General features: G+C 43.3%; 2 protein-coding genes across 4 annotated transcripts in view; both read right to left on the bottom strand.

The window, feature by feature from the left end:
- The window catches only part of LOC137244068 (proton-coupled amino acid transporter-like protein CG1139), a 228,029-nt gene that overhangs the window by 147,982 nt on the left and 52,612 nt on the right, over positions 1-27,435 (bottom strand). The gene's annotated exons all lie outside the window — the stretch shown is intronic.
- LOC137246488 (proton-coupled amino acid transporter-like protein CG1139) overlaps positions 1-27,435 on the bottom strand; it is an 89,700-nt gene that overhangs the window by 58,061 nt on the left and 4,204 nt on the right. For 2 of the 3 annotated variants that reach the window (XM_067777584.1, XM_067777585.1), the window contains exon 2: positions 11,470-11,741. The exons of the other annotated variant lie outside the window; for it this stretch is intronic. The gene's annotated coding sequence lies outside the window, so the exon portion shown is untranslated. The remainder of the gene's footprint in view (positions 1-11,469; positions 11,742-27,435) is intronic. 3 annotated transcript variants of the gene reach the window in all.

Below are 27,435 nucleotides of genomic sequence, written 5' to 3'. Positions count from 1 at the left end.
GTAGATCCTTCTAGACTATTGGCTATATGTGTGCAAAATTTCATCCAAATCGGTCCAGCCGTTCTTGCGTTATTGAGTCACAAAGACAAACGTCTGGAAAAACATCCAAACATCCAAACATCCAAACATCCAAACATCTAAACATCCAAACATCCAAACATCTTAACATCCAAACTTTCCCATTTATAATATATATTAGATATTAGATTAGATTTATCTTAAAAATCGTTAAGGTATGTAGATCTGTTCACTATATATTTCTTATCTTATACATCCGACTAGCCTTTACCCGCGGCCCCGTCCGCAAGGAGAAATTTAAATATATGGGCTATTCGCGTTAGCCTGCTTATCAAGTTATCTGTTTAAAATTTTGTTTTCTGTCTAATGCATTTAATTTTTGTAATTGAGTAAAAAAAAGAGCTAAATGAGCTGATAACCTGACAGAATTCCAAATTATCCCGAAATTATCCAGAAAAAGCTACGAAATGACCCCCACGCTATCGTGGACGGATCCCGAAAACCATCCAGAAATGCCCGAAAGGGTCTCCAAAAGTTCCCGGAATAGTCCCAAAAAAACCCGAAATGACAACGACACGATCCCAGACGTATCCAGAGAACCATACAGAAATGACCCTGAAGGTGTTCCAAAATGATCCTGAAAAGGTTCCGTAATGACCCTGACGGGCTCCCGGGCGGATCTCGAAAACCATCCAGGAAGGGTCCCTAAATTATCCCGACATACTCCAGAAAAAGTTCGGAAATGGCTCCGAGGGGATCCACGACGGATCGCGAAAACCATACAGAAATGATTCCGGAAGGATCCCAAAATGATCCCGAAATAGTCCGGAAATGACCCAGATGGGATCCCGCACAGATCCCGAAATGGTCCAAAAACTATCCCGGAAAAGTAACAAAAATCCCGAAATGGCTCCTACGGTATCCCGAACGGATCCAGAAATGATCTAGGAAGGGTCCCCAAATGATCCCAAAATGGTCCCGAAATGACCCTGATGGATCCGGCAAACCATCAAGAAATTATGCCGGAAGGGTCCCCAAATGATCCCGATATAAAACAGAAAAAGTCACGAAACGACCCCTAGAGGATCCCCAAATGATCCCGTTTTAGCCCCGAAAAGCTTGCGAAATAACCCCGACGGGATCCGGACAAATCCCGTAAACCATCCAGAAATGATGCCGGAAGTGATCCCAAATGATTCCAAAAAAGTCCCGCATTGATTCCGACGGGATCCGGAACGGATACCGAAAATCATCCAGAAGTGATGCCGGAAAGGTCCTCAAATGATCACCTAATAGTCCCGAAATGACCCTTAAGAGGTCCTGGACGGATCCCGTAAACCATTCAGAAATGATCCCGATATAGTCCCGAAATGACCCTGACGGGATCTCGAACGCATCCCTAAATGACCCTGACTGGATCCCGGACAGATCCCGAAATCCATCCAGAAATGATCTCGGGAAGGACCCCAAATGATCCCGAAAAAGTCCCGCAATGTTTCCGACGGGATCCTGAACGGATACCGAAAACCATTCAGAAGTGATGCCGGAAAGGTCCTCAAATGATCACCTAATACCAAAATGACCCTGACGACATCCCATACTGATTCCGTAATCCATCCAGAAATGATCTTGGGAAGGTCCCAAAATGATCCCGAAATAGTCTCAGAAAAGTCAAGAAATTACCCTGACGGGTTCCCGGACGAATCCTGAAAGCCATCCTTAAATGATCCCGAAAAAGTCCCGAAATGACCCTGACGGGACCCCGAAATGATCCCGAAAATTATCTAGAAATGATGCCGGAAAGGCCCTCAATTGATCTCGTAATAGTTCCGAAAAGACCCTGACGGGATGCCGAACCGATCCCGACAACTATCTAGAAATGGTGCCGAAAGGGCCCGCAAATGATCCCGTATTAGTCGAGAAAAGGTCCCGAAATGACCCCGACGGGATGCCGGACGGATCCCAAAAACCATCCAGAAATGATGCCGGAAGGGATCCCAAATTATCCCGAAAAAGTCCCGCAATTAGTCCGACGGGATCCTGAACGGATACCGAAAACCATCCAGAAGTGATGCCGGAAAGGTCTTCAAATTATCACCTAATAGTCCCAAAATTACCCTGACTGCATCCCGGACAAATCCCGAAATCCATCCAGAAATGATCTTGGGAAGGTCCCTAAATGATCCCGAAATAGTCTCGGAAAAGTTCAGAAATTACCCTGACGGGTTCCCGGACGAATCCTGAAAGTCAGCCTTAAATGATCCCGAAAAAGTCCCGAAATGACCCTGGCGGGATCCCGAAAGGATTCCGAAAACTATCCAGAAATGATGCCGGAAAGGTCCTCAAATGATCCCCTAATAGCCCCGAAATGACCGTGACGGGATCCTGAACGGATCCCGACAACTATCCAGAAATGATGCCGAAAGGGCCCGCAAATGATCCCGTATTAGTCGCGAAAAAGTCCCGAAATGACCCCGACGGGATTCCGGACGGATCCCGAAAACCATCCAGAAATGATGCCGGGAGAGCCCTCAAATGATCCCGAAAAGGTCCCCAAATGACCCCGAGGAGATCCCGGACGGATACCGAAAACCATCCAGAAATGATGACGGTAGGTACCCCAAATGATCCCGAAATAGTCCCGAAATGACCCCGTCCGGATCCCGGACGGATCCCGAAATCCATCCAGAAATGATCTTGGGAGGGACCCCAAATGATCCCGAAAAAGTCCCGCAATGTTTCCGACGGGATCCTGAACGGATACCGGAAACCATCCAGAAGTGATGCCGGTAAGGTCCTCAAATGATCACCTAATAGTCCCAAAATGACCCTGACGGCATCCCGGACTGATCCCGAAATCCGTCCAGAAATGATCTTGGGAAGGTCCCAAAATGATACCGAAATTACCCTGACGGGTTCCCGGACGAATCCTGAACGCCATCCTTAAATGATCCCGAAATTACCCTAACGGGACCCCGAAAGGATCACGAAAACTATCCAGAAATGATGCCGGAAAGGTCCTCAAATGATCTCCTAATAGTTCCGAAAAGACCCTGACGGGATCCCGAACGGATCCCGACAACTCTCTAGAAATGATGCCGTAAGGGCACGCAAATGATGCCTTATTAGTCGAGAAAAAGTCCCGAAATGACCCCGTCGGGATGCCGGGCGAATCCCAAAAACCATCCAGAAATGACGCCGGAAGGGACCCCAAATGATCCCGAAAAAGTCCCGATGGTGTCCTGAACGGATACCGAAAACCATGCAGAAGTGATGCCGGAAAGGTCCTCAAATGATCACCTAATAGTCCCAAAATGACCCTGACGACATCCCGGACAGATCCCGAAATCCATCCAGAAATGATCTTGGGAGGGTCCCAAAATGATCCCGAAATAGTCTCGGAAAAGTCCAGAAATTACCCTGACGGGATCCCGGACGAATCCTGAAAACCAATCTTAAATGTTGCCGAAAAAGTCCCGAAATGACCCTAATCGGACCCCGAAAGGATTCCGAAAACTATCCAGAAATGATGCCGGAAAGGTTCCGAAAAGACCCTGACGGGATCCTGAACGGATCCCGACAACTATCCAGAAATGATACCGAAAGGGCCCGTAAATTATCACGTATTAATCGAGAAAAAGTCCCAAAATGACCCTGACAGGATCCCGGACGGATCCCGTAAACCATCCAGAAATGATGCCGGAGGAGACCCCAAATGATCCCGCTAAAGTCCCAAAATGACCCCGACAGGGTCCCGGACGGAGCCCGTAAACCATCCAGAAATGATGCCGGAAGAGACCCCAAATGATCCCGCAAAAGTCCCAAAATGACCACGACAGGATCCCGGACGGATCCCGTAAACCATCCAGAAATGATGCCGGAAGAGACCCCAAATGATCCCGCAAAAGTCCCAAAATGACGCCGACGGGATCCCGGACGGATCCCGTAAACCATCCAGAAATGATGCCGGAAGAGACCCCAAATGATCCCGCAAAAGTCCCAAAATGACCCCGACAGGATCCCGGACGGATCCCGTAAACCATCCAGAAATGATGCCGGAAGAGACCCCAAATGATCCCGCAAAAGTCCCAAAATGACCCCGACAGGATCCCGGACGGATCCCGTAAACCATCCAGAAATGATGCCGGAATGGACCCCAAATGATCCCGCAAAAGTCCCAAAATGACGCCGACGGGATCCCGGACGGATCCCGTAAACCATCCAGAAATGATGCCGGAAGAGACCCCAAATGATCCCGCAAAAGTCCCAAAATGACGCCGACGGGATTCCGGACGGATCCCTAAAACCATCCAGGAATGATTACGGAAAGGACCCAAACTGACCCCGAAAAAGTCCCGTAATGATCCCGGAAACCATCAAGAATTTATCTCTCGAAGGTACGCAAATGATCCCGAAAGTACCCCGACGGGATCCCGGACGGATCCCGAAAACCATCCAGAAATGATGCCGGAAGGGTCCCCAAATGATCGCGAAATAGTCCCGAAATGATTCCGGAATAGTCCCGAAAATGTCCCAAAATAACCCCGACGGGATCCCGGACGGATCCCGAAAACTATACAGAAATGATACCGGAAGGGTCCCAAAATGATCCCGAAATAGTCCCGAAATTACCCCGGCGTAATCCCGGACCGATCCCGAAAACCATCCAGAAATGATCCCGGAGGGTCTCGATATGACCCTTACGGGATTACAAATAAGGTGAAGCTAATTATAAAACCATGTTAATAAGGCAGCAGGCGCATTGGAGCGAATAAAAAGTTACATAGAAACATACAGGTAAAGCTAATAAAAGCGTGCTAATAAAAACAATTGATGGAGGGCGGATGGCGGGAGTAGAGGAGAGGACCACTGATCGTTCCTCCAAAATTGTCTAGATCTCGTTCTGTATGTACCAGATACCAAAAACTATTGATTTAGGAGAAAATTTATATTGAGTTATAACAATTTATAGATTTTACACCAGAGGGGGGAGATAAAGGAGGGGTGGGCGGGCGGAGGGTGTCACTGTTTACTTTGTAAGCCCTCGACTTATTTGACCCCTTGAGTCTGTGATATTGGTGAAGGCCAGTATACGTAAAGTTATAATGTGTAAAAATTATTGAAAAATAATTTCTCGAAGGGGTCCCCCACCCCTCTTTCCATGTTCGAAAAAAATTTCGCTAGTAGACTACTGTCTGTGTCCCAAATTTCATCAAAATCCGTGTAGCCATTCTGGCGTGGTTCAGTCGCAAAGACGAAAAAATTAAATAATTAAATTATAACTGTTCCTAGGGGGCGGGGACCACGCCCCTTTTCAAAAATATATAGTTAGTAGATCCTTCTAGACTATTGGCTATATGTGTGCAAAATTTCATCCAAATCGGTCCAGCCGTTCTTGCGTGATTGAGTCACAAAGACAAACGTCTGGACAAACATCCAAACATCCAAACATCCAAACATCTTCACATCCAAACTTTGCCATTTATAATATATATTAGACTAGCCTTTACCCGCGGCCCCGTCCGCAAGGAGAAAATGAAATATGTGGGCTATTCACGTTAGCCTGCTTATAAAGTTATCTGTTTAAAATTTTGTTTCTGTCTAATGCATTTTATTTTTGTAATTGAGTAAAAAAAAGAACTTTATGAGCTGATAACCTGATAGGATCCCAAAATGATAACGAAATTATCCAGAAAAAGCCACGAAATGGCCCCGACGCTATCGCGGACGGATCCCGAAAACCATCCAGAAACGCTCCGGAAGTGTTTCCAAAAGTTCCCGAAGTAGTCCCAAAAAAACCCGAAATGACAACGACACGATTCTAGACTTATCCAGATAACCACACAGAAATGATGCCTGGAGGGTACCAAATTGATCCCGAAATAGTCCCGAAAAAGTTCCGAAATTATCCTGACGGGCTCCCGGACGGATCTCAGAAACCATCCAGAAAATATCCAGGAAGGGTCCCTAAATTATCCCGACTAACTCCAGAAAAAGTTCCGAAATGGCTCCGAGGGGATCCACGATGGATCGCGAAAACCATACAGAAATGATTCCGGAAGGATTCCAAAATGATCCCGAAATAGTCCGGAATTGACCCAGATGGGATCCCGCACAGATCCAGAAATGATCCCGGAAGGGTGCAAAAACTATCCCGGAAAAGTAACAAAAAATCCCGAAATGGCTCCTACGGCATCCCGGACGGATCCAGAAATGATCTCGGAAGGGTCCCCAAATGATCCCAAAATGGTCCCGAAATGACCCTGATGGATCCGGCAAACCATCAAGAAATTATGCCGAAAGGGTCCCAAAATGATCCCGAAATAATACAGAAAAAGTCACGAAACGACCCCTAGAGGATCCCCAAATGATGCCGTATTAGCCCCGAAAAGGTCCCGAAATAACCCCGACGGGATCCCGGACAAATCCCGAAAACCATCCAGAAATGATGCCGGAAGGAATCCCAAATGATTCCGTAAAAGTCCCGCATTGATTCCGACGGGATCCCGAACGGATACCGAAAATCATCCAGAAGTGATGCCGGAAAGGTCCTCAAATGATCACCTAATAGTCCCGAAATGACCCTTAAGGGGTCATGGATGGATCCCATAAACCATCCAGAAATGATCCCGATATGTTCCCGAAGAAGTCCCGAAATGACCCTGACGGGATCTCGAACGCACTCCTAAATGACCCTGACGGTATCCCGGACAGATCCCGAAATCCATCCAGAAATGATCTTGGGAGGGACCCCAAATGATCCCGAAAAAGTCCCGCAATTATTCCGACGGGAATCTGAACGTATACCGAAAACCATCCAGAGTGATGCCGGAACGGTCCTCAAATGCTCACCTAATAGTCCCAAAATGACCCTGAGGGCATCCCGGACAAATCCCGAAATCCATCCAGAAATGATCTTGGGAAGGTCCCAAAATGATCCCGAAATAGTCTCGGAAAAGTCCAGAAATTACCCTGACGGGTTCCCGGACGAATCCTCAAAGCCATCCTTAAATGATCCCGAAAAAGCCCCGAAATGACCCTGACGGGATCCCGAAAGGATTCCAAAAACTATCCAGAAATGATGCCGGAAAGGTCCTCAAATGATCCCCTAATAGTTCCGAAATGACCGTGACGGGATCCCGAACGGATCCCGACAACTATCCAGAAATTATGCCGAAAGGGTCCGCAAATGATCCCGTATTAGTCGAGAAAAAGTCCCGAAATGACCCCGACGGGATCCCGGACGAATCCCAAAACCATCCAGAAATGATGCCGGTAGGTATCCCAAATGATCCCGAAATGACCTCGTCGGCATCCCGGACGGATACCGAAAATTATCCAGAAATGATGCCGGAAAGGTCCACAAATGATCCCCTAATAGTCCCGAAATTACCCTGATGGGATCCCGGACGGATCCCGAAAACCATCCAGAAATTATGCCGGAAGAGCCCCCAAATGATCCCGAAAAAGTCCCCAAATGACCCCGACGATATCCCGGACGGATCCCGAAAACCATCCAGAAATGATGCCGGAAGAGCCCCCAAATGATCCCGAAAAAGTCCCCAAATGACCCCGACGAGATCCCGCACGGATCCCGAAAACCATCCAGAAATGATGCCGGAAGAGCCCCAAATGATCCCGAAAAAGTCCCCAAATGACCCCGACATACTCCAGAAAAGGTTCCGAAATGGCTCCGAGGGAATCAACGACGGATCGCGAAAACCATACAGAAATGATTCCGGAAGGATCCCAAAATGATCCCGAAATAGTCCGGAAATAACCCAGATGGGATCCCGCACAGATCCAGAAATGATCCCGGAAGGGTCCAAAAACTATCCCGGAAAAGTAACAAAAAATCCCGAAATGGCTCCTACGGCATCCCGGACGGATCCAGAAATGATCTCGGAAGGGTCCCCAAATGATCCCAAAATGGTCCCGAAATGACCCTGATGGATCCGGCAAACCATCAAGAAATTATGCCGGAAGGGTCCCCAAATGATCCCGAAATAAAACAGAAAAAGTCACGAAACGACCCCTAGAGGATCCCCAAATGATCCCGTATTAGCCCCAAAAAAGTCCCAAAATGACCCTGACGGGATCCCGAAAGGATTCCGAAAACAATACAGAAATGATGCCGGAAAGGTCCTCAAATGATCCCCTAATAGTCCCGAAATGACCTTGACGGGATCCCGACAACTATCCAGAAATGATACCGAAAGGGTCCGCAAATGATCCCGTATTAGTCGAAAAAAAGTCCCGAAAGGACCACGACGGGATCCCGGACGAATCCCAAAAACCATCCAGAAATGATGCCGGTAGGTATCCCAAATGATCCCGAAATAGTCCCGAAATGACCTCGTCGGCATCCCGGACGGATCCCGAAAATTTTCCAGAAATGATGCCGGAAAGGTTCCCAAATGATCCCCTAATAGTCCCGAAATTACCCTAATGGGATCCCGGACGGATCCCGAAAACCATCCAGAAATGATGCCGAAAGGGTTCCCAAATGATCCCGTATTAGTCGCGAAAAAGTCCCGAAATGACCCCGACGGGATCCCGGACGGATCCCAAAAACCGTCCAGAAATGATGCCGAAAGGGTTCCCAAATGATCCCGTATTAGTCGCGAAAAAGTCCCGAAATGACCCCGACGGGATCCCGGACGGATCCCGAAAACCATCCAGAAATGATGCCGGATGAGCCCCAAAATGATCCCGAAAAAGTCCCCAAATGACCCCGACGATATCCCGGACGGATCCCGAAAACCATCCAGAAATGATGCCGGAAGAGCTCCCAAATGATCCCGAAAAAGTCCCCAAATGACCCCGACGATATCCTGGACGGATCCCGAAAACCGTCCAGAAATGATGCCGGAAGAGCCCTCAAATGATCCCGAAAAAGTCCCCATATGACCCCGACGAGATCCCGCACGGATCCCGAAAACCATCCAGAAATGATGCCGGAAGGGTCCCCAAATGATCGCGAAATAGTCCCGAAATGATTCCGGAATAGTCCCGAAAATATTCCAAAATAACCCCGACGGGATCCCGGACGGATCCCGTAAACTATACAGAAATGATCCCGGAAGGGTCCCAAAATGATCCCGAAATAGTCCCGAAAAAGTCCCGAAATTACCCCGGCGTAATCCCGGACCGATCCCGAAAACCATCCAGAAATGATCCCGGAGGGTCTCGATATGACCCTTACGGGATTACAAATAAGGTGAAGCTAATTATAAAACCATGTTAATAAGGCAGCAGGCGCATTGGAGCGAATAAAAAGTTACATAGAAACATACAGGTAAAGCTAATAAAAGCGTGCTGATAAAAACAATTGATGGAGGGCGGATGGCGGGAGTAGAGGAGAGGACCACTGATCGTTCCTCCAAAATTGTCTAGATCTCGTTCTGTATGTACCAGATACCAAAAACTATTGATTTAGGAGAAAATTTAGATTGAGTTATAACAATTTATGGATTTTACACCAGAGGGGGAGATAAAGGGGGGCGGGCGGAGGGTGTCACTGCTTACTTTGTAAGCCCTCGACTTATTTGACCCCTTGAGTCTGTGATATTGGTGAAGGCCAGTATATAATGTGTAAAAATTATGAAAAATAATTTCTCGAAGGGTCGTGGGACCCCCACCCCTCTTTCCATGTTCGAAAAAAATTTCGCTAGTAGACTACTGTCTGTGTCCCAAATTTCATCAAAATCCGTGTAGCCATTCTGGCGTGATTCAGTCGCAAAGACGAAAAAATATAATAATTAAATTATAACTGTTCCTAGGGGGCGGGGACCACGCCCCTTTTGAAAAATATATAGCTAGTAGATCCTTCTAGACTATTGGCTATATGTGTGCAAAATTTCATCCAAATCGGTCCAGCCGTTCTTGCGTTATTGAGTCACAAAGACAAACGTCTGGACAAACATCCAAACATCCAAACATCCAAACATCCAAACATCCAAACATCTAAACATCCAAACATCCAAACATCTTAACATCCAAACTTTGCCATTTATAATATATATTAGATTATTCGGAGAGCGGGATAGATTATTGTTCAGCCCCATTCATGAAAGGCATGAAGTCTTCGGCACAGCCGAAGACAGTCCCGTTTTTACTTGTTTTAAACTTTATTTACGTACTTATTTACTTACAACAACTAAGTAAATACAGCGATAAGATGTGAGCATCTGTGATATTTGGTACAAGAGCTTGCATACATCTAGAAACAATACCACCACATATACATATCGCTCATCTAATTCAATAGTGTCACAACTCAAAAAACATGAATTTTGAGTTAATAACATATAAACGTACCCAATATCATGATCTATGTTATTTACTTACAACAACTAAGTAAATACAGCGATAAGATGTGAGCATCTGTGATATTTGGTACAAGAGCTTGCATACATCTAGAAACAATACCACCACATATACATATCCCTCATTTACTTCAATAGTGTCACAACTCAAAAAACATGAATTTTGAGTTAATAACATATAAACGTACCCAATATCATGATCTATGTTGTATAAAAAAATCTTTGTGATCAGTTAAAAATTTACCAAGTGCTATAAAAAATGAAAATATCGTCGCTGCGCTAACGAAAACAGTTATGTGTTTTTTTCAAATTTTTTTTTATAGCATATTTTATTAGATAAAGAAACACTCATTACCACTTACGAAGCAATTGGCCAGCCGATTGCACGCTACGCGTCCCCTATATGATCGCCAAGCCTAAAGACTACTCACTGGAAGAAGCTACAGGCCTGCCAAAATACTGCCCTCAGAACCGCCACGGGTTGTCTTCTTTTGTCCCCAGCATATCATCTACATAATGAGGCGAGAATACTCCCCATCAGGGAGAGAAATGAAATGCTAACCAAACAATTCCTGTTTAATACGCAGAAACCTGGGCATCCCAACAGACATCTGATTGATGAAGCTAAACCTCCCAGGGGTTAAGGGGTAATTTTCGTAAGCATTATGAGGAATAACGGCAAAAATTTCATGTATTTCCCTACCGCCAAAAGCAAATTTGAAAGCAGCTTGTGCTATAAAACGGCGCAAATATTTATCACGTCGTAATGGGTTAAAAAACATGATTTTTTCCTTCACACATCAATAAAATACTTTCCATAAAATATTTAAAAAATACGACATTTGCAAAATTTTGCAAATGGACACCAGAAATAAGTTTTTTTGATCTCCTGAGAAGTTACTGAAAAACACATAACTCTTTTTGTGAGCGAAGCGACGATATGCATTTATATGCGCAACATATGGCAGTTGAAATCTTTGAATGTCTCTCCTGGAAAATTGTGTTTTTTGAATTATGACACTATTGAAGTAAATGCGCGATATGTACATATAGTCAGATTAAACAATGTGCAAGTCTTACCGACCGGAGGTTGGAAGTCTATATATTTTAAATTTTTACTTACTGTGTTGGCGCTTAACCGTTTAATAAGCGGTTTTGGTCGTCCAACAAGTCGCGCCAGTCGTGTCTTGGTTGGGTTAAATGGAGCAAAGTTTTAAGCCTTTTTCCACCTGACTCTTCCGCTGCCTTGTGTTTCCATAGGAGGTAACAGATAAAACTGCCTTCTTGGTCGGAGCATCATCTTTCATTTGCTGGACTTTGTAATGTTGGCATAAAGTTCGTACAGCTCATCATTAAATCTTCTTTGGTACTCGCCGTGGTCAACGCGTAGAAGTACTTAGCCAAAGATTTTGAGATTTTAAATATTATTAATTCATTTGTTTATTTTTTATTTTGCACTTAGTTCACGAAAATGGCGAACTTCGAGGGTAATACATTCTCCTGCTTATTCTTATATGTATATATTTTAGTATTTATTAAAACTAGTGAAAAACAAGTAAAGGTGTCTAAGTTCGGGTGTAACCGAACATTATATACTCAGCGCGAGCTTCAATTGCACATTTCATTTCAGATAAATTACTTTTAAAAAAAATGTCCCCACATTTCCTCTTACAATAAAACTTGATAAGTGAAATATCATTTTATTTATTTATTTATTTATTTGTTAGTCTGCAAATTTTACAATTAATCAGACTAAATATGAATGAATGAATGAATATAAATGCAGATTACAGTGTAAAATTAACAAGCATACATAGTGAGCAAAATTATATTATAAAATATGTATATACGTATATTATTGAATCAGTTGTCGGAATGGACTGTGATGCCGAGCAACGGAATTGATTATCAGTGCTGTCGGAATGGACGTGATTTCGAGCAGCTAATGTATATTTAACACACAATATTAGGGATGCAATGTGTGGGAGGTTGGAAAGGACGCGATTCCAAGCCACCCGCCCAAAGTAACTATTGATTATTAGTGCTGCCGGAATGGACGTGATTTCCAGCAGCTGATGTATATTTAACACACAATGAGTAGGGCTGTGATGTGTGGGAGGTTGGAAAGGACGAGATTCCAAGTCACCCGCCCAAAGTAACTATTGATTATTAGTGCTATCGAAATGGACGTGATTTCGAACAGCTGATGCATATTTAACACACAATGAGTAGGGCTGCGATGAGTGGGAGGTTGGAAAGGACGTGATTCCAAGCCACCCGCCCCAAGTAACTGGAGCAGGTAACAGATTTAGTTTAACCTGTGATTTTGAAACAGTTATGAGTTCAAGCCAGTGAGTATATATGTTTTTATACTGTAAAGTGTGTCGCAAGTATTAATATTATTGCAGTGATTATTGAAATCTTGCCACAGACAACGAAGAGGTTCATGCATTTGAAAATTCGATCTACATGTATTTCAATATAACGGTTGGAAATACCGAGAGGGCCTAAAAGGGACATTAAACATCACCTCGCCAAGCAGAAATGGACTGTTTATAATCCCCCTCAATATTTTTACCATAAATAAAACGCCAAGCATCTCCCTACGGCTCTGTAATGAAGGCAGCTGTAAAAGTTTTAACCGGCTGCAATGGGGCGGTAGTTTCTTTGATTGATCCCAGGGCAAATGGTTTAAAGCAAAGAGCAAAAATTGCTTTTGGACCGATTCCAATTTTTCGCTATGAACCTGATAACGCGTGTTCCAGATAATGTAAGTATATTCCAATATAGGTCTTACTAACGATAAAAAAAGAGTTTTAGTGACATAGGGGTCATTGAATTCCTTTGACCACCTTTTTACGAAAGCCAAAGTGCCTCCAGCCCTATTCACACACGATTCGATATGTAATTTGAAGTCCAGTTTAGGGACCATTATAACGCCAAGATCAGTAAAGTTTGTGACGTGCTTAATGATATAATCGCCTATCATGTACTGATAGGTTTTAAAAGATTTCCTCGTAAAACACATAAACTTGCACTTCGGTAAATTTAGTGACATGACGTTTACGTCACACCACTCAACCAGGTTATTCAGGTGAGCGAATGGGCATAACCAGTTTGACATCGTCAGCGGTATGCAGCGCTTCAAAACATTTGGGAGGTCATTAATGAAGAGCAGAAACAACACTGGACCAAGGTGACTGCCCTGTGGAACTCCAGAAGATATATTGATGAATTCAGACAAGCAATTGTTAAACACAACGGTTTGCTTTCTACCTACCAAGTAGGACGAGACCCAAGAGAAGCCGTGATGGAAAACCCAATCGATCGAGTTTTAGTAGGAGTAAGGAATGGGAAACTTTATCAAACGCCTTACTGAAATCAGTGTAAATGACATCAACTTCGCAGTTCGTCCTTAAGTTATTGGATACGAGGGTTATAAACTCCAGCAAATTAGATACAATGGACGTACCCCTGCAATAGCCATGTTGTGACAGATCCACTGCCGAAGATACTGCAAAAGCCAGTTGATTTGTGACAACTGATTCAAATAGTTTTGGAATAGCACAAAGTTTGGCTATTCCTCTATAGTTTGTGACACAAGATCTACTCCCACTTTTATAAAGTGGTATTATAAACGACTCCTTCCACTTCTTAGGCAATATCCCTTGCCTCAAAGAGGTATTAAATAAGCAGGTAAGGGGTTGACAAAGAAATTGAGCGCAAGTTCTCAGCACAACAGATGGTATTTCATCAGGTCCACTGGAGTAGGAAATTTTCAGACTTTCCAGATGCCTTAGTACCTCATCTGTATGAATATATGGGATACCTACTGAGTTAAGCGAAGGTAACATGTATTGATAATCCACCGGAGGGGAGTCAGGGATAGACGAGTAATTAGATTTAAAAAAGTCAGCAAACATATTTGCAATATCGGAGTCAATACTAGAAATCCGATCGTTATACTTCATTACAAAAGGAAACCCTTTAATTTTTCTATTGGAGTTGACGAAGGAATAAAATGTTTTTGGATTGGAAGAGATCCGATGCTTAATCTTCATCAGATAATTTTTGTAGCATCTTATCTGTAGCCTGTTGTACTTAAGGCGCAAGATGGAGTATGCAGCATAGTCACTATTAGAGCCAGATATTGAAACGCTTGAAGATACGTGTTTTTTTTTGTTTTTTAGATAACTAAGTTCTCTAGAGCTCCAAGCAGTAGCTGTAGATGCTGAGGAGGTTTTGGAAAAAGGCACACATTTGAGGAATATCGTATGTAAAACGTTGGTGAAATGGACGGAGCTCGCTTCAATATCTCCGTCGTACTCAGGCCACTTTATTTTAGAGACTTCGTCGATTAGTAAAGACCAGTTGGCCATTCTAAACAGAAACCGGCGCGAAGACGCTTTTGGATCGGTAGTATTCCGCACCGGTAAGCTAAGACAATCCAGGTAAATCGAAAGTGCTGGATGATAAACATCCTCAGGCAATACCACTGGATCACATCGAGTAACAGAACAATTCGATGTGTCGTCTGAAAAAATCAAATCAAGATATTTGCCAAATTTATTATGAATTCTGTTAAGTTGATAAAGACCAATGTCTGCAAGGTCATTTAAAAACTCGTAGAATACAACATTACAAGCAGTGGGAACTAGCATTCCGTCAATAAAATTCCACGACACAAAGGGCAGATTAAAATCGCCAGCCACTAAGACAGAATCAACAGACCTTGACATAGCAAATATAAATTTCAATAGGGAAGAATGTTTTAAGCATATAGAAATATCTGACTGGTGCGGAATATATGACGCAACAAAATATTTATAAGTAGATAAAAGTTTAACTCGCACGCAAAAGATTTCAACATCAGAAGAATCATCGCAGTACACTTCCTCAGCAGAGAACCTGGTATGTACGGCGATTAACACGCCTCCACCAACTCTGTTTCGTCGGTATTTTCTAAAGATCTCATAAGAATCTGCTAATATCTCAGAGTCAAACACAGCTGGTTTCAACCATGTCTCAGTAAAAACCAAAACGTCATAACAGAGTTCATGACTACGGAGAAAAAATCAACTTGTTTAGTATTTAGACCCCTAACATTCTGATAACAGACGTTGAGGCCATTATGAAAGGTGTCAGACAAATCTATGACTCCGCGGGAATTTCTACATCTTTTCGAAAAAAACGGAAGGGCTTGATGTATACATTACTGGGCCAAAGAGAAGCATTGAAAAGTTTGGTATATTCACTTATAATCACTCGAACTTTAAAAGCGACTCTCACTAAAGTGTTAATGTCGACATCTCTCTTTACTAACTTAAAACAAGCGACATTAGAAGCAGCAATGCCAAAGTGATCAGAGATGTATTTAACAATACTCTCCTCAGTGACCGATGGCTTAAATGAGGACAAATGAATCCATTTATACCGCACAAATACCTATCTAATCTAATTCAGCATTGTCATTGCCATTGTAAATTTTACCAAGTAGCGCAACTAACAGCTGATCGGTGAAAATTCGCACATTCACACGCACAGTTCTCGACTCAGTTTCAAAACAAAACTTTAGATTATTTAATTCAAATTTTCAAGTGAGATAATACTTACAAATTTATGTATACAGAATATATATGGCATTTTTGTTGTTATTAAAACAATATTTTTATTTATGTTAAAGCTTTTATCATTTTTTTTTTTAACTTTGAAAAATCTCCGAACACCATTCCTTCATTATATGACATTCGACTACCTAGTCCACTGCCTTCCACTCTATTCGCAACATAACCTCTACTTAAGCTGCCAAACTATATAGTAAACAATGGTCATTGCTACCACTAACAAAACGCGATTTTTGCGTAATTTCTTTTGATGCACTCTTTCGTTGTCTGTCAGAAACATCAACAGATGGCACGTTTGCATTAACTGCGCTAGCTGCAGCATCTGCATACGATACAGTGCCAGCAGAGCGCGACACAGCACTAGTATTTGTCACATTGTTGACAACCATTTGAGCATCAGACTCATTGGAATTATCAGAAGGCACATTTGAATTATTTTTATGATTGTTAGCTTTAGTTGATTTAGATGTGGATGCAGTGGATTTAGTTTTAGATGTAGAATTGGAACTAATTGATGTTGATGTATTTCCAGATGTAGACGTAGTTTTAGACGAATGAGAGACTTTAGAAGATGAGGCGTTATTAGATGTAGATGTAGATGCAGGCGAAGAAGAAGTTGTCTTTGTAGTAGAACTAGTAGATGTTTAGGCCTAATGCCTAACTTTTACCTGATTGACGGCGCCCTCCCTATCGTTTTAATAATATTTCCAGCCACCCACACTCACGCCGCATTTGTGTGCATGCATGCACATGCATGCGTTTCATACACATGCACGTGTGTGTGTGCAGGTTGTCAGCACCCATGCACGTATATGTGGGGTTGGTTGTATGTGTGGCCTTTCCCCTCCTTAACACCAGAGGACTTTTTCGCGGCTTAGCGGTTGTCTCAACGGGATAACCGGCCTCTTTCTCGATTGACCGCCAACCAGCACACAACGCACAGGATCACCATCGTCAAGTTATACACAAAGGTAATATTGTATCCTTGTATATATTTTCCTACACTCTAATTAAAAACACTATTATAACGAGGAAATCCTCTTTGCGTTTTGTTCTTTTACTTTCTTTCGAGAGCACTATCAACCCGAGATCGACCCGTGTGCGCCTACCCACTGCCGGTTCCAGACGCACTCAGGCCGAACATTGGTCCTTACTCACAGAAAAAAGGAACTAAAAGCCTAAAATTACAGTCCACTGCACCAGAGAATCTACCTGCACAGCACAATTTATCCAACTCATAAACTTTTGCCGAAGGATTTTGCCTATTACAAAATTTTGCACGAATTGCCACAAAAAAAAAATCATCAAAAGTTTTATTTGCCACAGCATATCCCAGCAGAACCACCAAAAAGCTGGAAGTTTATACTATACACGACATTAGCAGCCACCGGAGCCACAGCCATCACATCAATTCCTCCAGCAAAAATAAGAAGTAAGTGTTATATTTCTTGCCACTTTTTTTTCGTTTAAGTGATTATTAGTGACAAATAAAGATAAATACCCGTGTCGTGCGCGAAAAATTTAAATCGAAAAGGAGTGTAAAAAAGTGAAGTTATTTAGTGAGCACCATTTTTTTTCTTTCCCATTTCAAAAATTCAATCACTTGGTTTGTTAATTTTTAGTTCGATCCTTGTGATTATCTGGTCTATCCCCCCACCAGTGGTAAGGTTTTCCAGACACAACACAAGGAAGAGGGTAACCTAACCTCACTTTCCGCACCATACTAAATAGGTTTTTGTTGTTGTTTTTTTTGCACTTCACAAACACGAAATTAAGTTCAATTTAATTAATTAATCCGGTGCTCACTTCACTTTTAAACACTTTTTACACTTTTTTTGTGCTTGTTTTGCAATATCGCACGCATTTTTTCACTTTTTCAAAAATACACCCATTATCTGTGGAGGTAGCGAGTGGTCCCTCTTTTTTTGTTGTTGCCGCTGAGACAAAAAGTCTGTAAATTAAACCCTTTTCGTTGTCGCTACTCTGACAAAGTCTGCAATAAACAAAATAAATAATAAACTTCGAATTTCAATAGTGTTTATTTACGGCTGGGCAGGTATTTTTACTCTAAAGCGTTCCATTTCTATAATCGGCAATTTTCTCTTTAATAAACGTAAATAAAACAATGGAAACCTACATCCGTTTAGCAGAGTCAATCGCAGAGTTTGATAAAGATTACAGCCTTATTCCGGAGAGCGACCATAGCAAACACACCCTTGCAATACAGCAGGAAGAATTGCGGCTCTTGTGGAAGAAGGTAAAGTCTGCGTTTGATTCGCTATTGGGATCTGATGAGGTGCCAGCGGATGACGTTATGGCGATCAGAGAGAAGCAAAAGGCAGCATACGCAATCTACGTGCGATGTTCAGCGTCTATATCTGCTGAGGCAGAAAAATACAAGAAGGATGAAAAGAACGTCAACCCTGAGCAAGAATCTCAAGGGCATAAAATTCGCCTCCCGGCTTGCGACACGGAAGTTTTTAAAGGGGATTATCTGTATTGGCCAACTTTTCGCGACCTGTTCACGGCAATATATATAAACAATTCTAGTTTGAAAGGGGTGGAAAAGTTATTCCATCTCAACAACAAAACGCAGGGCGAAGCAAAAGATATCGTAAAAAAATGCCCTCTTACAAATGAAGGTTTCGAGATGGCCTGGAAAAACTTGTGTGAAAGATACGAAAACAAACGTATCTTAGTTAACACACAACTACAAATTTTATTTAACTTAAAAAAGGTAAAGTTCAATAAAAAAGCTGCAAAATGATATAAATAATTGTATTTCGTCCCTCAAATGCCACAAAATTGACACTTCCAATTGGGATGCAATCCTGACTTATCTCTGCTCAACCAAGCTACCAGAGAGCACGTTGGCTCTATGGGAGCAAAGTATAGATCATAAAATGGATATATCCAAGTGGGAGGATATGGATAAATTCCTGTCTAATCGGTTTCAGACACTTGAAACAGTGTCTGGTTTTACAGGGCATGCCACTTCGAAAGTGCAAAAACCAAACGCGTTGCGACAATCAACGGAAACCCCTACGAAAAGACTTGGTGCTTTTCAAACGAAAGTATCCAAGCAAACAATAAAATCAATTTGTAAAATGTGTAAATCCCCTGAACACAGATTACGCAACTGTTCACGCTTTTGCGAGTTAACCCCTCCAGAAAGGATTAAATTCATAAAATCTACAAGTGGTTGTCTGAATTGTCTATCCCCAGGACACACAGTGACCAGATGCACCAGTTCCTACAACTGCAGTACGTGCCACTCTCGTCACCATACGCTCCTGCATGCGGATACCCTACAGAAAAACACCACCTACAACCCGCCCCAACACTCCTACGATAATAGGCCCTCTACTTCTAGACAGGCATTAGCGAGACAGGAATCAGAAAAACCAGGGTCAAACGGGAACAAAAATGTGACATCCTGTCATACGAATTCCAGCACAGGTGTGCCATTAGGAACTGCTCGCGTACACATTCACCATAATGGTACCGACTTCTCCGCACGGGCATTAATTGATTCAGGGTCTGAATGTTCCTTTATAACTGAAAGACTGAAACGCAGAATCAATTTGCCAGCGAGAAAAATGCATGCCCAAGTTTCAGGCATCACAAATGCGGTGTCAGCTCAGGTGAAAGAGGCATCCAAAATTGAATTACGTTCACCAGTGGATGCCTGCTTCAGCCTGACTACACCCGTTCTAGTCCTAGCCAAACTCACTGGGAATCTTCCATCCTGCCATATCAACGCCATGACTATGCAGGCATTCCCAGACTTGGTTTTGGCAGACAAAATGTTCTACATCAACGAAGACGTAGACCTCATACTTGGAGGAGACATATATCCCCAAATTATACTGAGCGGTCTGAAAAAGAATGTACTAAATACACTTTTTGCCCAAGAGACAGTGATCGGTTGGATACTAACCGGTCGCATCGAAGCAGCGAGTCCAACGAAGAGCATCATGTCATTTTATAACGAGGTTGCATTGTACAACCAATTAAAAGCTTTCTGGGAGATAGAAAATGTTCCCAAAAATAAAATGCTTAATGAAGAAGAAAGGTATTGTGAACAACTATTTAAGGAAACGACAAAACGTGATGAAAATGGGAGGTATATAGTTTCGCTACCATTCAGGTAGGATTACCCTGAGAATATTAAATTAGGACCGTCCCTAAAGCGCGCATGTTCACAATTCTTCAGAAATGAGGGGCGATTACTGAAAACCCAAGATTTAGGAAAAGAGCATGTTCGGGTGTTGTCAGAATACGAAACACTTGGACATATGAGAAAAATTAAGAATAATATACCATCCGACGATTCGGATAATTATTTCCTGCCCCACCACGCCGTTGTAAAAGCGGAAAGTACCACTACCAAAGTGCGCGTCGTCTTCAACGCGTCAAGTCCGACAGCAAATGGCATTAGTCTAAACGACATACTTCACCCAGGTCCAGTACTCCAAGCAGACTTGCCTATTTTAATTCTACGTTGGAAACTGTACCGCTTTGTCTTTAATAGTGACATAGAGAAGATGTATAGGCAGATTTGGGTGACCGATAATTACGCCAAATTTCAAAGAATTGTCCATCGAACATCCCCCAACGAACCCATCAGTCTTTACGAACTAAAGACTGTCACCTTTGGTGTAAACTGCGCCCCCTACCTCGCGATACGGTCACTTCTACAATTGGCTGATGATTTAGAAAATACCCACCCAATAGCATCGGGTATATTACGCGAAAGTATGTACATATGTCGACGCTTTTTTATTGGAGGACATACAATAGCGTCAACCATCAGAGCAAGAAACGAGATTCGCGAAGCATTACACTCAGCTGGCTTTCCATTGCGCAAGTGGACATCAAATTGTGAGGAAATCCTTCAGGACATCCCCAAAACGGATTTGCTCAGCGAGGACTTCCTAGCGTTTGAAGAGGCTAGCTCGGTGAAGGCACTCGGAATACGATGGAACGCGCACTCAGACATGTTTTACTTTACAGCAGGAGTTTTAGGGAATGGCGAGAACACCACCAAACGCGCAATCCTATCCGCTATAGCCAAACTTTTCCACCCTTTAGGCTGGCTTGCACCAATGGTCATAGTGGCAAAAATACTAATGCAGAATATCTGGTTAGAGGGCGCCGGGTGGGACGAGCCCGTCTCCCCAACTACCTTAGAACGGTGGGAAAATTTCACCCAACACTATAGCGAAATAGATAACATTAGGATACCACGGTGGGTAAATTTTTCACCGGAAGACGACATAGAAATCCACGGCTTCTGTGACGCTTCCGAGAAAGCATATGCGGCAGCGATATACATGCGCGTGAAAAGAGACGATCACGTTTTCATACACTTACTTTTAGCAAAAACCAGAGTAGCTCCAGTGAAAACCATCTCGCTACCACGCTTAGAACTCTGCGGCGCCGTGCTGCTTGCAGAAATCATGGAATCAATATTCCGAAACATTCATTTGGGACCAGCAAAAGTTCACCTCTCGACGGATTCAACCATCGTACTCGCATGGATAAGAAAACCGCCCTGTTCCTGGTCAACCTTCGTCGCACACCGAATCACTAAGATCATCGATATGGTCGGTAGAAAGGACTGGCTCCACATGGACTCGGAATCTAATCCAGCGGATCTAGGAAGCAGAGGACTACTTGCATCAGAGTTGGTCAACAATTCGTTGTGGTGGCAGGGACCTTCTTGGCTGCAAGAAGACAATTCCCACTGGCCAGCACAAGAGACCGAATACAAAACGTCTGTTGAGGAGAAGAGGGCACAAACATATGCCACGACAAGGGTAGATCAGGTAGATATTCTCGACCGTTTTTCAAATTTACCCGGGGCGTTAAAGGTTCTATCCTATGTTAGGAGATTTTATAAACGAACTCACCCAAAAACTAAAGCCGTGTTCCAGGAAAAGTCGTGCATAATCTCAGCCGATGAGATGAAGGCAACGACTCAAGCATTAATACGAGTCTGCCAGAAATAATTTGACGGGACAGAATATTTAAAATTGAAAAATAGGGAACCTATTGATCGAAAGAGTGAAATACTGTCACTAAACCCATATATCGACAAAGATATTATTAGAACAGGGGAGCATCTAGGGGCGTCAAAAGACATGTCATACAACGAGCGTCATCCGATCATCTTGCCTTACAACTGTAGGCTGTCTCGCCTTACAGTTATGATGGCTCATCATGACTCCCTTCATGGTGAGAACCAGCTCATGCTCCGTCTCATCCGAACCCAATACTGGATACCGAATGTCAAGACCATGATCAGAGCCGTCATCCACAATTGCAAAACCTGCATTATTCATCGAAAGCAGGCACAGTCCCAACTTATGTGTACCCTTCCCTGCGAACGGACTACTTTTACCCGCGCGTTCACCAATACCGGGGTAGATTTTGCGGGGCCTTTCGACATCAAAATCTACCGCGGTAGAGGATGTCGACTGTTAAAAGGCTACGTATGCCTTTTTGTCTGTTTCTCCACTAAGGCCATTCACTTAGAGGCCACTAGTGACCTCAGCACCCCATGCTTTCTCGCAGCCTTCTCGCGTTTTATCGCGAGAAGAGGATGTCCGAAAAACATCTACTCCGACAATGGTACAAACTTTGTCGGAGCATCAAGATCTTAAGATCCGAATTTAAAGCCTTTCTGGCCGAAAGCCGAGACAAAACAATCTCAAAGTATAGCCATCAAGCATTGAGCTGGCATTTTATTCCCGCCGCCGCTCCACATATGGGCGGCCTGTGGGAAGCGGGAGTGAAGAGCTTCAAGAGCCACTTCAAAAAGATCGCTTCTCCCCACAAATATAATATGGAGGAGTTCCAAACACTTTTGTGCCGGATTGAGGCGTGCCTCAACTCGCGCCCTCTCAGTCCGGGGTCGAATGACCCAACGGACCTGGAACCCCTAACTCCAGGACATTTCCTAACGGGCAGCCATCTTCTGACGCCGCCAGAACCGGATGTGAACGAAAGCCCGGCCTCCATAATAAACAGATGGCAGAAGCTCAAGGCCCTCCAACAAACCTTCTGCCAGCGGTGGAAAACCGAATATCTATCCGAACTTCAAAAACGAGTGAAGTGGAAGCATCCCCAAGAAAATATAAAAGTGGGAGATCTCGCTGTCCTCAAAAAGGACAACTTATCTCCTAACGAATGGAGGTTAGGTCGAGTCGTCAACGTACACCCCGGCGAATACAACCGAGTTCGTGTAGTCGACCTCATAACCGAGAAGGGTCAAGTCAGACGACCTTTGGTCAATCTGATCCTTCTTCCAACGAAGGAGATGGACTGCGAGAAGATCAAGAGCTCCTCATAACCATCCCTCCGTTCCTCGCCCTCCTTTCCAAAACGAACTTTCTATCGCGAATCCACACCCCCCCCCCCCCTCTTAACAGACTTTCGGTTGGGTTTTCCCACCGAACTCATCTCGTCACCGTAAGAGCATAATCTATCCACTCCGCTACTTCTACGCCGGGACTCACCGTGGGAGGTTCCCACTATGGATTCCAAACCACCCTATTCACTTAGTATTCATCAGCAGAATCCGCGGGCTCGCCACGTGAGCGGGCAATTTCCAAATCAACCTATGTAATCCAGCCTCCACGTGTGAGGCTCCCGGGAATCTCAACCACCCTGGGCATTCAGTCCCAACCCCGGAATCCTCGGGCTCATCACGTGAACGGACGCCTAACACTCTATACTCCTACATATGGGCTCACCGTGTGAGGCTTCCACTGGAGATTCCAATCCCCCTAAGGCACTCGACACTTTCTACTTTTAACTTTAAAAAATTCACAATGTGCCACAGCTGAATCCCCGGGCTCGCCACGTGAGTAAACACAATCCCCTACACTCATGCTCTCGCGGTGACGGAGACGGGGGAAGCCCTAACAGAAAGACGGAAGAGTTCCGTCGAGGAAAAGGGATGTCCAAAACCCAGCGCTCGCCCACCGAGGCCAATCAACCACCCTAATGCAGATCCCCATCTGCCACAAAACACTTATTTTTAATTTTCAAAACCAAACCCCACTCCACTCACTTACCCCGAGCGAGGACACCAGAACCCTAACGCAGACTCAGGGTCTGCCACGGAACGCTGATGCACTCAGCCAAAGGAACGAGGCCAAGCAATAACCTAATGCAGATTCGATATCTGCCACAGAACCGAAAGGCATTCGGCCCACTAGATTTTCATTTTTAAAAACCAACCCACAATTCACCCGCTCTCCCAGAGCGAGGACAGCAAATCAACCCAACTTCACCCGCTCACCCCGAGCGAGGATGACAGAACACCTACACACTCGGCCAAAGGCGCGAGGCCAACAAAATGTATCAGGATTCATCCCATCACCCAAAATTTGAAATAGCTATTAAAAAATAGTTAAAATGGAAAGCAACCGTTTCCTTCTTAACTATAAATACAATCAAAATAAAAATCCATGCGCAACTACCCATAGAGGTTGCACCTAACACAATACGTGCCTCTTTTCGAAAAGGAGGTATCTTCTTTTCCAGCAACTGCAGAAAAAATGAAATTCTGTGTTTTTTTTTGTTCGTGGTGTTCTATTGTTCGTATAATTTTTATACTCAGTTGAGCAGAGCTCACAGAGTATATTAAGTTTGATTGGATAACGGTTGGTTGTACATATATAAAGGAATCGATATAGATATAGACTTCCATATATCAAAATAATCAGGATCGAAAAAAAATTTGATTGAGCCATGTCCGTCCGTCCGTCCGTCCGTCCGTCCGTCCGTTAACACGATAACTTGAGTAAATTTTGAGCTATCTTGATGAAATTTGGTATGTAGATTCCTGGGCACTCATCTCAGATCGCTATTTAAAATGAACGATATCGGACTATAACCACGCCCACTTTTTCGATATCGAAAATTTCGAAAAACCGAAAAAATGCGATAATTCATTGCCAAAGGCAATTAAAGCGATGAAACTTGGCAGATGGGTTGACGTTATGACGCAGAATAGAAAATTAGTAAGATTTTGGACAATGGGCGTGACACCGCCCACTTTTACAAGAAGGTAATTTAAAAGTTTTGCAAGCTGTAATTTGGCAGTCGTTGAAGATATCATGATGAAATTTGGCAGGAACGCTGCTACTATTACTATATATGTGCTAAATAAAAATTAGCAAAATTGGATGAAGAACACGCCCACTTTTTAAAAAAAAAATTTTTTTAATTCAAATTTTAACAAAAAATGTAATATCTTTACTGTATATAAGTAAATTAAGTCAAAATTCAACTCCTGTAATGATATGATGCAACAAAATACAAAAATAAAAGAAAATTTCAAAATGGGCGTGGCTCCGCCCATTTTCATTTAGTTTGTCTAGAATACTTTTAATGCCATAAGTCGAACAAAAATTTGCCAATCCTTCTCAAATTTGGTAGGTACATAGATTCTATGACGGTAACTGTTCTCTGTGAAAATGGCCGAAATCGGTGGAAGCCACGCCCAGTTTTTATACACAGTCCACCGTCTGTCCTTCCGCTCGGCTGTTAACACAATAACTTGAGCAAAAACCGATATATCTTTACTAAACTTAGCCCACCTACTTATCTGAACTCACTTTATCTCGGTATAAAAAATAGCCGAAATCCGACCATAACCACGCCCACTTTATCGATATCGAAAATTACGAAAAATGAAAAAAATGCCATAATTCTATACCAAATACGAAAAAAGGGATGAAACATGGTAACTGGATTGGTTTATTGACGCAAAATATAACTTTGGAAAAAATTTTGTAAAATGGGTGTGACACCTACCATATTAAGTAGAAGAAAATGAAAAAGTTCTACAAGGCAAAATCAACAGCCCTTGGAATCTTGGCAGGAATACTGTTAGTGGTATTGCATATATAAATAAATTAGCAGTACCCGACAGATGATTTTCTGGATCACCTGGTCCACATTTTGGTCGATATCGCGAGAACACCTTCACATATACATCTAAGGGCCACTCGCTTTTAAAACCCTCATTAATACCTTTAATTTGATATCCATATCGTACAAACACATTCTAGAGTCACCCCTGGCCCACCCTAATGGCGATATCTCGAAAAGGCGTCCACCTATAGACCTAATTCCCACTCCCTCTTAAAATGCTCAGTAACACCTTTCGTTTGATACCCATATCGTACAAACATTCTAGAGTCACCTCTGGCCCACCCTAATGGCGATATCTCGAAAAGGCGTCCACCTATAGACCTAATGTCCACTCCCTCTTAAAATGCTCAGTAACACCTTTCGTTTGATACCCATATCGTACAAACATTCTAGAGTCACCCCTGGCCCACCCTATTGGCGATGTCTCGAAAAGGCCACCTATAGACCTAATGCCCACTCCCTCTTAAAATGCTCAGTAACACATTTCGTTTGATACCCATATCGTACAAACTTTCTAGAGTCCCCCTGGCCCGCCCTAATGGCGATATCTCGAAAAGGCGTCCACCTATAGACCTAATGCCCACTCCCTCTTAAAATGCTCAGTCACACCTTTCGTTTGATACCCATATCGTACAAACATTCTAGAGTCACCCTTGGCCCACCTTTATGGCGATATCTCGAAAAGGCGTCCACCTATAGACCTAATGCCCACTCCCTCTTAAAATGCTCAGTAACACCTTTCGTTTGATACCCATATCGTACAAACATTCTAGAGTCACCCTTGGTCCACCTTTATGGCGATATCTCGAAAAGGCGTCCACATATAGAACTAAGGATTACTCCCTTTTAAAATACTCATTACCACCTTTCATTTGTTACCCATATCGTACAAACACATTCTAGAGTCACCCCTGGCCCACCCTAATGGCGATATCTCGAAAAGGCGTCCACCTATAGACCTAATGCCCACTCCCTCTTAAAATGCTCAGTAACACCTTTCGTTTGATACCCATATCGCACAAACATTATAGAGTCACCCCTGGCCCACACTAATGGCGATATCTCGAAAAGACGTCCACCTATAGACCTAATGCCCACTCCCTCTTAAAATGCTCAGTAACACCTTTCGTTTGATACCCATATCGTACAAACACATTCTAGAGTCACCCCTGGCCCACCCTAATGACGATATCTCGAAAAGGCGTCCACTTATAGACCTAATGCCCACTCCCTCTTAAAATGCTCAGTAACACCTTTCGTTTGATACCCATATCGTACAAACATTCTAGAGTCACCCTTGGTCCACCTTTATGGCGATATATCGAAAAGGCGTCCACCTATAGAACTAAGGATTACTCCCTTTTAAGATACTCATTACCATCTTTCATTTGATACCCATATCATACAAACACATTCTAGAGTCACCCCTGGCCCACCCTAATGGCGACATTTCGAAAAGGCGTCCACCTATAGACCTATTGCCCACTCCCTCTTAAAATGCTCAGTAACACTTT

This window comes from Eurosta solidaginis, chromosome 3, assembly GCF_040869045.1.
Source record: "Eurosta solidaginis isolate ZX-2024a chromosome 3, ASM4086904v1, whole genome shotgun sequence".
Taxonomy (NCBI): domain Eukaryota; kingdom Metazoa; phylum Arthropoda; class Insecta; order Diptera; family Tephritidae; genus Eurosta; species Eurosta solidaginis.
This window is presented reverse-complemented; position numbering and strand designations above follow the sequence as displayed.